Genomic DNA, 14,016 nt, shown 5'->3' with positions numbered 1-14,016 from the left:
AACTTGTTAACATAAAAACACCAAAGTGCTTAGAATAGCTTCAAATCGCATTTGGAGACATTTTAGACCATTTTGTGATTTTCGAAAAAACATGTTAACATAAAAACACCAAAGTGCTTAGAATAGCTTCAAATCGCATTTGGAGACGTTTTAGACCATTTTGTGATTTTCGAAAAAAGTTGGTTACACAAAAACATCAAAGTGCTTAAAATCACATTAGAAACCGTTTTAGACCATTTTGAGCATTTCGATAAAACTTTTCACACAAAAACATCAAAGGGCACAAAATAGCTTAATATCGTATTTAAAAACGTTTTAGACCAATTTAAGCATTTCGACAAAAATTTTTCACACAAAAACACCAAAGAGCACAAAATAGCTTAATATCGTATTTAAAAACGTTTTAGACCATTTTGAGCATTTCGACAAAAATGTTTCACTCTAAACATCAAAGTGTACAGAATAGCTTCAAATCGCATTTGGAGACATTTTAGACCATTTTGTGATTTTCGAAAAAACTTGTTAACATAAAAACACCAAAGTGCTTAGAAGAGCTTCAAATCGCATTTGGAGACGTTTTAGACCATTTTGTGATTTTCGAAAAAACTTGTTAACATAAAAACACCAAAGTGCTTAGAATAGCTTCAAATCGCATTTGGAGACGTTTTAGACCATTTTGTGATTTTCGAAAAAACTTGTTAACATAAAAACATCAAAGTGTACAGAATAGCTTCAAATCGCATTTGGAGACGTTTTAGACCATTTTGTGATTTCCGAAAAAACTTGTTAACATAAAAACACCAAAGTGCTTAGAATAGCTTCAAATCGCATTTGGAGACGTTTTAGACCATTTTGTGATTTTCGAAAAAACTTGTTAACATAAAAACACCAAAGTGCTTAGAATAGCTTCAAATAGCATTTTTAGATATTTGAGACCATTTTGTGATTTTCGAAAAACCTTGTTAACATAAAAACACCAAAGTGCTTAGAATAGCTTCAAATCGCATTTGGAGACGTTTTAGACCATTTTGTGATTTTCGAAAAAACTTGTTAACATAAAAACACCAAAGTGCTTAGAATAGCTTCAAATAGCATTTTTAGATATTTGAGACCATTTTGTGATTTTCGAAAAACCTTGTTAACATAAAAACACCAAAGTGCTTAGAATAGCTTCAAATCGCATTTGGAGACGTTTTAGACCATTTTGTGATTTTCGAAAAAACTTGTTAACATAAAAACACCAAAGTGCTTAGAATAGCTTCAAATCGCATTTGGAGACGTTTTAGACCATTTTGTGATTTTCGAAAAAACTTGTTAATATAAAAACACCAAAGTGCTTAGAATAGCTTCAAATCGCATTTGGAGACATTTTAGAGCATTTTGTGATTTTCGAAAAAACTTGTTAACATAAAAACACCAAAGTGCTTAGAATAGCTTCAAATAGCATTTTTAGATATTTGAGACCATTTTGTGATTTTCGAAAAACCTTGTTAACATAAAAACACCAAAGTGCTTAGAATAGCTTCAAATCGCATTTGGAGACGTTTTAGACCATTTTGTGATTTTCGAAAAAACTTGTTAACATAAAAACACCAAAGTGCTTAGAAGAGCTTCAAATCGCATTTGGAGACGTTTTAGACCATTTTGAGGATGTCGATGAAACTTGGTTACACAAAAACATCAAAGTGCTTAAAATCACATTAGAAACCGTTTTAGACCATTTTGAGCATTTCGACAAAACTTTTCACACAAAACATCAAAGTGTACAGAATAGCTTCAAATCGCATTTGGAGACATTTTAGACCATTTTGTGATTTTCGAAAAAACTTGTTAACATAAAAACACCAAAGTGCTTAGAATAGCTTCAAATCGCGTTTGGAGACGTTTTAGACCATTTTGTGATTTTCGAAAAAACTTGTTAACATAAAAACATCAAAGTGTACAGAATAGCTTCAAATCGCATTTGGAGACGTTTTAGACCATTTTGTGATTTTCGTCAAAATTTGTTAACATAAAAACACCAAAGTGCTTAGAATAGCTTTAAATCGCATTTGGAGACGTTTTAGACCATTTTGTGATTTTCAAAAAAACTTGGTTACACAAAAATATCAAAATGCTTAAAATCACATTAGAAACCGTTTTAGACCATTTTGAGCATTTCGATAAAACATTTCACACAAAAACATCAAAGGGCACAAAATAGCTTAATATCGTATTTAAAAACGTTTTAGACCATTTTGAGCATTTCGACAAAAATTTTTCACACAAAACATCAAAGTGTACAGAATAGCTTCAAATCGCATTTGGAGACATTTTAGACCATTTTGTGATTTTCGAAAAAACTTGTTAACATAAAAACACCAAAGTGCTTAGAATTGCTTCAAATCGCATTTGGAGACGTTTTAGACCATTTTGTGATTTTCAAAAAAACTTGGTTACACAAAAATATCAAAATGCTTAAAATCACATTAGAAACCGTTTTAGACCATTTTGAGCATTTCGACAAAAAATTTTCACACAAAAACATCAAAGAGCACAAAATAGCTTAATATCGTATTTAAAAACGTTTTAGACCATTTTGTGATTTTCGAAAAAAATTGTTAACATAAAAACACCAAAGTGCTTAGAATAGCTTCAAATCGGATTTGGAGACGTTTTAGACCATTTTGAGGATTTCGATGAAACTTGGTTACACAAAAACATCAAAGTGCTTAAAATCACATTAGAAACCGTTTTAGACCATTTTGAGCATTTCGACAAAACTTTTCACATAAAACATCAAAGTGTACAGAATAGCTTCAAATCGCATTTGGAGACATTTTAGACCATTTTGTGATTTTCGAAAAAACTTGTTAACATAAAAACACCAAAGTGCTTAGAATAGCTTCAAATCGCATTTGGAAACGTTTTAGACCATTTTTTGATTTTCGAAAAAACTTGTTAACATAAAAACACCAAAGTGCTTAGAATAGCTTCAAATCGCATTTGGGGACGTTTTAGACCATTTTGTGATTTTCGAAAAACCTTGTTAACATAAAAACATCAAAGTGCTTAGAATAGCTTCAAATCGCATTTGGAGACGTTTTAGACCATTTTGTGATTTTCGAAAAAACTTGTTAACATAAAAACACCAAAGTGCTTAGAATAGCTTCAAATCGCATTTGGAGACATTTTAGAGCATTTTGTGATTTTCGAAAAAACTTGTTAACATAAAAACACCAAAGTGCTTAGAATAGCTTCAAATCGCATTTGGAGACGTTTTAGACCATTTTGAGGATTTCGATGAAACTTGGTTACACAAAAACATCAAAGTGCTTAAAATCACATTAGAAACAGTTTTAGACCATTTTGAGCATTTCGATAAAACTTTTCACACAAAAACATCAAAGGGCACAAAAATAGCTTAATATCGTATTTAAAAACGTTTTAGACCAATTTAAGCATTTCGACAAAAAATTTTCACACAAAAACATCAAAGTGCACAAAATAGCTTAATATCGTATTTAAAAACGTTTTAGACCATTTTGTGATTTTCGAAAAAAAATTGTTAACATAAAAACACCAAAGTGCTTAGAATAGCTTCAAATCGCATTTGGAGACATTTTAGACAATTTTGTGATTTTCGAAAAAACTTGTTAACATAAAAACACCAAAGTGCTTAGAATAGCTTCAAATCGCATTTGGAGACGTTTTAGACCATTTTGTGATTTTCCAAAAAACTTGTTAACATTTATACACCAAAGTGCTAAGAATAGCTTGATTTGAAATCACATTAGAAACCGTTTTAGACCATTTTGAGCATTTCGACAAAACTTTTCACATAAAATCGCATTTGGAGACATTTTAGACCATTTTGTGATTTTCGAAAAAACTTGTTAACATAAAAACACCAAAGTGCTTAGAATAGCTTCAAATCGCATTTGGAGACGTTTTAGACCATTTTGTGATTTTCGAAAAAACTTGTTAACATAAAAACACCAAAGTGCTTAGAATAGCTTCAAATCGCATTTGGAGACGTTTTAGACCATTTTGTGATTTTCGAAAAAACTTGTTAACATAAAAACACCAAAGTGCTTAGAATAGCTTCAAATCGCATTTGGAGACATTTTAGAGCATTTTGTGATTTTCGAAAAAACTTGTTAACATAAAAACACCAAAGTGCTTATAGCTTCAAATCGCATTTGGAGACGTTTTAGACCATTTTGAGGATTTCGATGAAACTTAGTTACACAAAAACATCAAAGTGCTTAAAATCACATTAGAAACCGTTTTAGACCATTTTGAACATTTCGACAAAACTTTTCACACAAAACATCAAAGTGTACAGAATAGCTTCAAATCGCATTTGGAGACATTTTAGACCATTTTGTGATTTTCGAAAAAACTTGTTAACATAAAAACACCAAAGTGCTTAGAATTGCTTCAAATCGCATTTGGAGACGTTTTAGACCATTTTGTGATTTTCAAAAAAACTTGGTTACACAAAAATATCAAAATGCTTAAAATCACATTAGAAACCGTTTTAGACCATTTTGAGCATTTCGACAAAAAATTTTCACACAAAACATCAAAGTGTACAGAATAGCTTCAAATCGCATTTGGAGACATTTTAGACCATTTTGTGATTTTCGAAAAAATATGTTAACATAAAAACACCGAAGTGCTTAGAATAGCTTCAAATCGCATTTGGAGACGTTTTAGACCATTTTGTGATTTTCAAAAAAACTTGTTAACATAAAAACATCAAAGTGCTTAGAATAGCTTCAAATCGCATTTGGAGACGTTTTAGACCATTTTGTGATTTTTGAAAAAACTTGTTAACATAAAAACACCAAAGTGCTTAGAATAGCTTCAAATCGCATTTTTAGTCATTTTAGACCATTTTGTGATTTTCGAAAAACCTTGTTAACATAAAAACACCAAAGTGCTTAGAATAGCTTCAAATCGCATTTGGAGACGTTTTAGACCATTTTGTGATTTTCGAAAAAACTTGTTAACATAAAAACACCAAAGTGTACAGAATAGCTTCAAATCGCATTTGGAGACATTTTAGACCATTTTGTGATTTTCGAAAAAACTTGTTAACATAAAAACACCAAAGTGCTTAGAATAGCTTCAAATCGCATTTGGAGACATTTGAGACCATTTTGTGATTTTCGAAAAAACTTGTTAACATAAAAACACCAAAGTGCTTAGAATAGCTTCAAATCGCATTTGGAGACGTTTTAGACCATTTTGTGATTTTCGAAAAAACTTGTTAACATAAAAACACCGAAGTGCTTAGAATAGCTTCAAATCGCATTTGGAGACGTTTTAGACCATTTTGTGATTTTCAAAAAAACTTGTTAACATAAAAACATCAAAGTGCTTAGAATAGCTTCAAATCGCATTTGGAGACGTTTTAGACCATTTTGTGATTTTTGAAAAAACTTGTTAACATAAAAACACCAAAGTGCTTAGAATAGCTTCAAATCGCATTTTTAGTCATTTTAGACCATTTTGTGATTTTCGAAAAACCTTGTTAACATAAAAACACCAAAGTGCTTAGAATAGCTTCAAATCGCATTTGGAGACGTTTTAGACCATTTTGTGATTTTCGAAAAAACTTGTTAACATAAAAACACCAAAGTGTACAGAATAGCTTCAAATCGCATTTGGAGACATTTTAGACCATTTTGTGATTTTCGAAAAAACTTGTTAACATAAAAACACCAAAGTGCTTAGAATAGCTTCAAATCGCATTTGGAGACATTTGAGACCATTTTGTGATTTTCGAAAAAACTTGTTAACATAAAAACACCAAAGTGCTTAGAATAGCTTCAAATCGCATTTGGAGACGTTTTAGACCATTTTGTGATTTTCGAAAAAACTTGTTAACATAAAAACACCAAAGTGCTTAGAATAGCTTCAAATCGCATTTGGAGACGTTTTAGACCATTTTGGGATTTTCGAAAAAACTTGTTAACATAAAAACACCAAAGTGCTTAGAATAGCTTCAAATCGCATTTGGAGACATTTTAGAGCATTTTGTGATTTTCGAAAAAACTTGTTAACATAAAAACACCAAAGTGCTTAGAATAGCTTCAAATCGCATTTGGAGACGTTTTAGACCATTTTGAGGATTTCGATGAAACTTGGTTACACAAAAACATCAAAGTGCTTAAAATCACATTAGAAACCGTTTTAGACCATTTTGAGCATTTCGACAAAACTTTTCACACAAAACATCAAAGTGTACAGAATAGCTTCAAATCGCATTTGGAGACATTTTAGACTATTTTGTGATTTTCGAAAAAACTTGTTAACATAAAAACACCAAAGTGCTTAGAATAGCTTCAAATCGAATTTGGAGACGTTTTAGACCATTTTGTGATTTTCCAAAAAACTTGTTAACATTTATACACCAAAGTGCTAAGAATAGCTTCAAATCGCATTTGGAGACGTTTTAGACCATTTTGTGAATTTCGAAAAAACTTTTTAACATAAAAATATCAAAGTGTACAGAATAGCTTCAAATCGCATTTGGAGACGTTTTAGACCATTTTGTGATTTTCAAAAAAACTTGGTTACACAAAAACATCAAAGTGCTTAAATTCACATTAGAAACCGTTTTAGACCATTTTGAGCATTTCGATTAAACTTTTCACACAAAAACATAAAAGGACACAAAATAGCTTAATATCGTATTTAAAAACGTTTTAGACCATTTTGTGATTTTCGAAAAAACTTGTTAACATAAAAACACCAAAGTGCTTAGAATAGCTTCAAATCGCATTTGGAGACATTTTAGACCATTTTGTGATTTTCGAAAAAACATGTTAACATAAAAACACCAAAGTGCTTAGAATAGCTTCAAATCGCATTTGGAGACGTTTTAGACCATTTTGTGATTTTCGATAAAACTTGTTAACATAAAAACACCAAAGTGCTTAGAATAGCTTCAAATCGCATTTGGAGACGTTTTAGACCATTTTGTGATTTTCGATAAAACTTGTTAACATAAAAACATCAAAGTGCTTAAAATCACATTAGAAACCGTTTTAGACCATTTTGAGCATTTCGATAAAACTTTTCACACAAAAACATCAAAGGGCACAAAATAGCTTAATATCGTATTTAAAAACGTTTTAGACCAATTTAAGCATTTCGACAAAAATTTTTCACACAAAAACATCAAAGAGCACAAAATAGCTTAATATCCTTTTTAAAAACGTTTTAGACGATTTTGTGATTTTCGAAAAAAATTGTTAACATAAAAACACCAAAGTGCTTAGAATAGCTTCAAATCGGATTTGGAGACGTTTTAGACCATTTTGAGGATTTCGATGAAACTTGGTTACACAAAAACATCAAAGTGCTTAAAATCACATTAGAAACCGTTTTAGACCATTTTGAGCATTTCGACAAAACTTTTCACATAAAACATCAAAGTGTACAGAATAGCTTCAAATCGCATTTGGAGACATTTTAGACCATTTTGTGATTTTCGAAAAAACTTGTTAACATAAAAACACCAAAGTGCTTAGAATAGCTTCAAATCGCATTTGGAGACATTTTAGACCATTTTGTGATTTTCGAAAAAATATGTTAACATAAAAACACCAAAGTGCTTAGAATAGCTTCAAATCGCATTTGGAGACGTTTTAGACCATTTTGTGATTTTCGAAAAAACTTGTTACCATAAAACATCAAAGTGTATAGAATAGCTTCAAATCGCATTTGGAGACGTTTTAGACCATTTTGTGATTTTCGAAAAAACTTGTTAACATAAAAACATCAAAGTGTACAGAATAGCTTCAAATCGCATTTGGAGACGTTTTAGACCATTTTGTGATTTTCGAAAAAACTTGTTAACATAAAAACACCAAAGTGCTTAGAATAGCTTCAAATCGCATTTGGAGACATTTTAGACCATTTTGTGATTTTCGAAAAAATATGTTAACATAAAAACACCAAAGTGCTTAGAATAGCTTCAAATCGCATTTGGAGACGTTTTAGACCATTTTGTGATTTTTGAAAAAACTAGTTAACATAAAAACACCAAAGTGCTTAGAATAGCTTCAAATCGCATTTTTAGACATTTTAGACCATTTTATGATTTTCGAAAAACCTTGTTAACATAAAAACACCAAAGTGCTTAGAATAGCTTCAAATCGCATTTGGAGACGTTTTAGACCATTTTGTGATTTTCGAAAAACTTGTTAACATAAAAACATCAAAGTGTATAGAATAGCTTCAAATCGCATTTGGAGACGTTTTAGACCATTTTGTGATTTTCGAAAAAACTTGTTAACATAAAAACATCAAAGTGCTTAGAATAGCTTCAAATCGCATTTGGAGACGTTTTAGACCATTTTGTGATTTTTGAAAAAACTTGTTAACATAAAAACACCAAAGTGCTTAGAATAGCTTCAAATCGCATTTTTAGTCATTTTAGACCATTTTGTGATTTTCGAAAAACCTTGTTAACATAAAAACACCAAAGTGCTTAGAATAGCTTCAAATCGCATTTGGAGACGTTTTAGACCATTTTGTGATTTTCGAAAAAACTTGTTAACATAAAAACACTAAAGTGTACAGAATAGCTTCAAATCGCATTTGGAGACATTTTAGACCATTTTGTGATTTTCGAAAAAACTTGTTAACATAAAAACACCAAAGTGCTTAGAATAGCTTCAAATCGCATTTGGAGACATTTTAGACCATTTTGTGATTTTCGAAAAAATATGTTAACATAAAAACACCAAAGTGCTTAGAATAGCTTCAAATCGCATTTGGAGACGTTTTAGACCATTTTGTGATTTTTGAAAAAACTAGTTAACATAAAAACACCAAAGTGCTTAGAATAGCTTCAAATCGCATTTTTAGACATTTTAGACCATTTTATGATTTTCGAAAAACATTGTTAACATAAAAACACCAAAGTGCTTAGAATAGCTTCAAATCGCATTTGGAGACGTTTTAGACCATTTTGTGATTTTCGAAAAACTTGTTAACATAAAAACATCAAAGTGCTTAGAATAGCTTCAAATCGCATTTGGAGACGTTTTAGACCATTTTGTGATTTTCGAAAAACTTGTTAACATAAAAACACCAAAGTGCTAAGAATAGCTTCAAATCGCATTTGGAGACGTTTTAGACCATTTTGTGATTTTCGAAAAAACTTTTTAACATAAAAACATCAAAGTGTACAGAATAGCTTCAAATCGCATTTGGAGACGTTTTAGACCATTTTGTGATTTTCAAAAAAACTTGGTTACACAAAAACATCAAAATGCTTAAATTCACATTAGAAACCGTTTTAGACCATTTTGAGCATTTCGATTAAACTTTTCACACAAATACATAAAAGGACACAAAATAGCTTAATATCGTATTTAAAAACGTTTTAGACCATTTTGAGCATTTCGACAAACATTTTTTACACAAAAACATCAAAGAGCACAAAATAGCTTAATATCGTATTTAAAAACGTTTTAGACCATTTCGAGCATTTCGACAAAAATTTTTCACACAAAACATCAAAGTGCTTAGAAAAGCTTCAAATCGCATTTGGAGACATTTTAGACCATTTTGTGATTTTCGAAAAAACTTGTTAACATAAAAACACCAAAGTGCTTAGAATAGCTTCAAATCGCATTTTGAGACATTTTAGAGCATTTTGTGATTTTCGAAAAAACTTGTTAACATAAAAACACCAAAGTGCTTAGAATAGCTTCAAATCGCATTTGGAGACGTTTTAGACCATTTTGAGGATTTCGATGAAACTTGGTTACACAAAAACATCAAAGTGCTTAAAATCACATTAGAAACCGTTTTAGACCATTTTGAGCATTTCGATAAAACTTTTCACACAAAAACATCAAAGGGCACAAAATAGCTTAATATCGTATTTAAAAACGTTTTAGACCATTTTGAGCATTTCGACAAAAATTTTTCACACAAAAACATCAAAGAGCACAAAATAGCTTAATATCGTATTTAAAAACGTTTTAGACCATTTTGAGCATTTCGACAAACATTTTTCACACAAAACATCAAAGTGTACAGAATAGCTTTAAATCGCATTTGGAGACATTTTAGACCATTTTGTGATTTTCGAAAAAACTTGTTAACATAAAAACACCAAAGTGCTTAGAATAGCTTCAAATCGCATTTGGAGACGTTTTAGACCATTTTGTGATTTTCGAAAAAACTTGTTAACATAAAAACAACAAAGTGCTTAGAATAGCTTCAAATCGCATTTGGAGACATTTTAGACCATTTTGTGATTTTCGAAATAACTTGTTAACATAAAAACACCAAAGTGCTTAGAATGGCTTCAAATCGCATTTGGAGACGTTTTGGACCATTTTGTGATTTTCAAAAAAACTTGTTAACATAAAAACACCAAAGTGCTTAGAATAGCTTCAAATCGCATTTGGATACGTTTTAGACCATTTTGTGATTTTCGAAATAACTTGTTAACATAAAAACACCAAAGTGCTTAGAATAGCTTCAAAACGCATTTGGAGACGTTTTAGACCATTTTATGATTCACGAAAAAACTTGTTAACATAAAAACACCAAAGTGCTTAGAATAGCTTCAAATCGCATTTTGAGACATTTTAGAGCATTTTGTGATTTTCGAAAAAACTTGTTAACATAAAAACACCAAAGTGCTTAGAATAGCTTCAAATCGCATTTGGAGACGTTTTAGACCATTTTGAGGATTTCGATGAAACTTGGTTACACAAAAACATCAAAGTGCTTAAAATCACATTAGAAACCGTTTTAGACCATTTTGAACATTTCGACAAAACTTTTCACACAAAACATCAAAGTGTACAGAATAGCTTCAAATCGCATTTGGAGACATTTTAGACCATTTTGTGATTTTCGAAAAAACTTGTTAACATAAAAACACCAAAGTGCTTAGAATAGCTTCAAATCGCATTTGGAGACGTTTTAGACCATTTTGTGATTTTCGAAAAAACTTGTTAACATAAAAACACCAAAGTGCTTAGAATAGCTTCAAATCGCATTTGGAGACGTTTTAGACCATTTTGTGATTTTCGAAAAAACTTGTTAACATAAAAACATCAAAGTGCTTAGAATAGCTTCAAATCGCATTTGGAGACGTTTTAGACCATTTTGTGATTTTCGAAAAAACTTGTTAACATAAAAACAACAAAGTGCTTAGAATAGCTTCAAATCGCATTTGGAGACATTTTAGACCATTTTGTGATTTTCGAAATAACTTGTTAACATAAAAACACCAAAGTGCTTAGAATGGCTTCAAATCGCATTTGGAGACGTTTTGGACCATTTTGTGATTTTCAAAAAAACTTGTTAACATAAAAACACCAAAGTGCTTAGAATAGCTTCAAATCGCATTTGGATACGTTTTAGACCATTTTGTGATTTTCGAAATAACTTGTTAACATAAAAACACCAAAGTGCTTAGAATAGCTTCAAAACGCATTTGGAGACGTTTTAGACCTTTTTATGATTCACGAAAAAACTTGTTAACATAAAAACACCAAAGTGCTTAGAATAGCTTCAAATCGCATTTTGAGACATTTTAGAGCATTTTGTGATTTTCGAAAAAACTTGTTAACATAAAAACACCAAAGTGCTTAGAATAGCTTCAAATCGCATTTGGAGACGTTTTAGACCATTTTGAGGATTTCGATGAAACTTGGTTACACAAAAACATCAAAGTGCTTAAAATCACATTAGAAACCGTTTTAGACCATTTTGAACATTTCGACAAAACTTTTCACACAAAACATCAAAGTGTACAGAATAGCTTCAAATCGCATTTGGAGACATTTTAGACCATTTTGTGATTTTCGAAAAAACTTGTTAACATAAAAACACCAAAGTGCTTAGAATAGCTTCAAATCGCATTTGGAGACGTTTTAGACCATTTTGTGATTTTCGAAAAAACTTGTTAACATAAAAACACCAAAGTGCTTAGAATAGCTTCAAATCGCATTTGGAGACGTTTTAGACCATTTTGTGATTTTCGAAAAAACTTGTTAACATAAAAACATCAAAGTGCTTAGAATAGCTTCAAATCGCATTTGGAGACGTTTTAGACCATTTTGTGATTTTCGAAAAACTTGTTAACATAAAAACACGAAAGTGCTAAGAATAGCTTCAAATCGCATTTGGAGACGTTTTAGACCATTTTGTGATTTTCCAAAAAACTTGTTAAACATTTATACACCAAAGTGCTAAGAATAGCTTCAAATCGCATTTGGAGACGTTTTAGACCATTTTGTGAATTTCGAAAAAACTTTTTAACATAAAAATATCAAAGTGCTTAGAATGGCTTCAAATCGCATTTGGAGACGTTTTGGACCATTTTGTGATTTTCAAAAAAACTTGTTAACATAAAAACACCAAAGTGCTTAGAATAGCTTCAAATCGCATTTGGATACGTTTTAGACCATTTTGTGATTTTCGAAATAACTTGTTAACATAAAAACACCAAAGTGCTTAGAATAGCTTCAAAACGCATTTGGAGACGTTTTAGACCATTTTATGATTCACGAAAAAACTTGTTAACATAAAAACACCAAAGTGCTTAGAATAGCTTCAAATCGCATTTTGAGACATTTTAGAGCATTTTGTGATTTTCGAAAAAACTTGTTAACATAAAAACACCAAAGTGCTTAGAATAGCTTCAAATCGCATTTGGAGACGTTTTAGACCATTTTGAGGATTTCGATGAAACTTGGTTACACAAAAACATCAAAGTGCTTAAAATCACATTAGAAACCGTTTTAGACCATTTTGAACATTTCGACAAAACTTTTCACACAAAACATCAAAGTGTACAGAATAGCTTCAAATCGCATTTGGAGACATTTTAGACCATTTTGTGATTTTCGAAAAAACTTGTTAACATAAAAACACCAAAGTGCTTAGAATAGCTTCAAATCGCATTTGGAGACGTTTTAGACCATTTTGTGATTTTCGAAAAAACTTGTTAACATAAAAACACCAAAGTGCTTAGAATAGCTTCAAATCGCATTTGGAGACGTTTTAGACCATTTTGTGATTTTCGAAAAAACTTGTTAACATAAAAACATCAAAGTGCTTAGAATAGCTTCAAATCGCATTTGGAGACGTTTTAGACCATTTTGTGATTTTCGAAAAACTTGTTAACATAAAAACACGAAAGTGCTAAGAATAGCTTCAAATCGCATTTGGAGACGTTTTAGACCATTTTGTGATTTTCCAAAAAACTTGTTAAACATTTATACACCAAAGTGCTAAGAATAGCTTCAAATCGCATTTGGAGACGTTTTAGACCATTTTGTGAATTTCGAAAAAACTTTTTAACATAAAAATATCAAAGTGCTAAGAATAGCTTCAAATCGCATTTGGAGACGTTTTGGACCATTTTGTGATTTTCAAAAAAACTTGGTTACACAAAAACATCAAAGTGCTTAAATTCACATTAGAAACCGTTTTAGACCATTTTGAGCATTTCGATTAAACTTTTCACACAAAAACATAAAAGGACACAAAATAGCTTAATATCGTATTTAAAAACGTTTTAGACCATTTTGAGCATTTCGACAAAAATTTTTTACACAAAAACATCAAAGAGCACAAAATAGCTTAATATCGTATTTAAAAACGTTTTAGACCATTTTGTGATTTTCGAAAAAACTTGTTAACATAAAAACACCAAAGTGCTTAGAATAGCTTCAAATCGCATTTGGAGACATTTTAGACCATTTTGTGATTTTCGAAAAAACATGTTAACATAAAAACACCAAAGTGCTTAGAATAGCTTCAAATCGCATTTGGAGACGTTTTAGACCATTTTGTGATTTTCGAAAAAAGTTGGTTACACAAAAACATCAAAGTGCTTAAAATCACATTAGAAACCGTTTTAGACCATTTTGAGCATTTCGATAAAACTTTTCACACAAAAACATCAAAGGGCACAAAATAGCTTAATATCGTATTTAAAAACGTTTTAGACCAATTTAAGCATTTCGACAAAAATTTTTC

This window comes from Antedon bifida, chromosome 2 (genome assembly GCF_963402885.1).
Source record: "Antedon bifida chromosome 2, ecAntBifi1.1, whole genome shotgun sequence".
In the NCBI taxonomy this organism is placed as follows: Eukaryota; Metazoa; Echinodermata; class Crinoidea; order Comatulida; family Antedonidae; genus Antedon; species Antedon bifida.
This window is presented reverse-complemented; position numbering follows the sequence as displayed.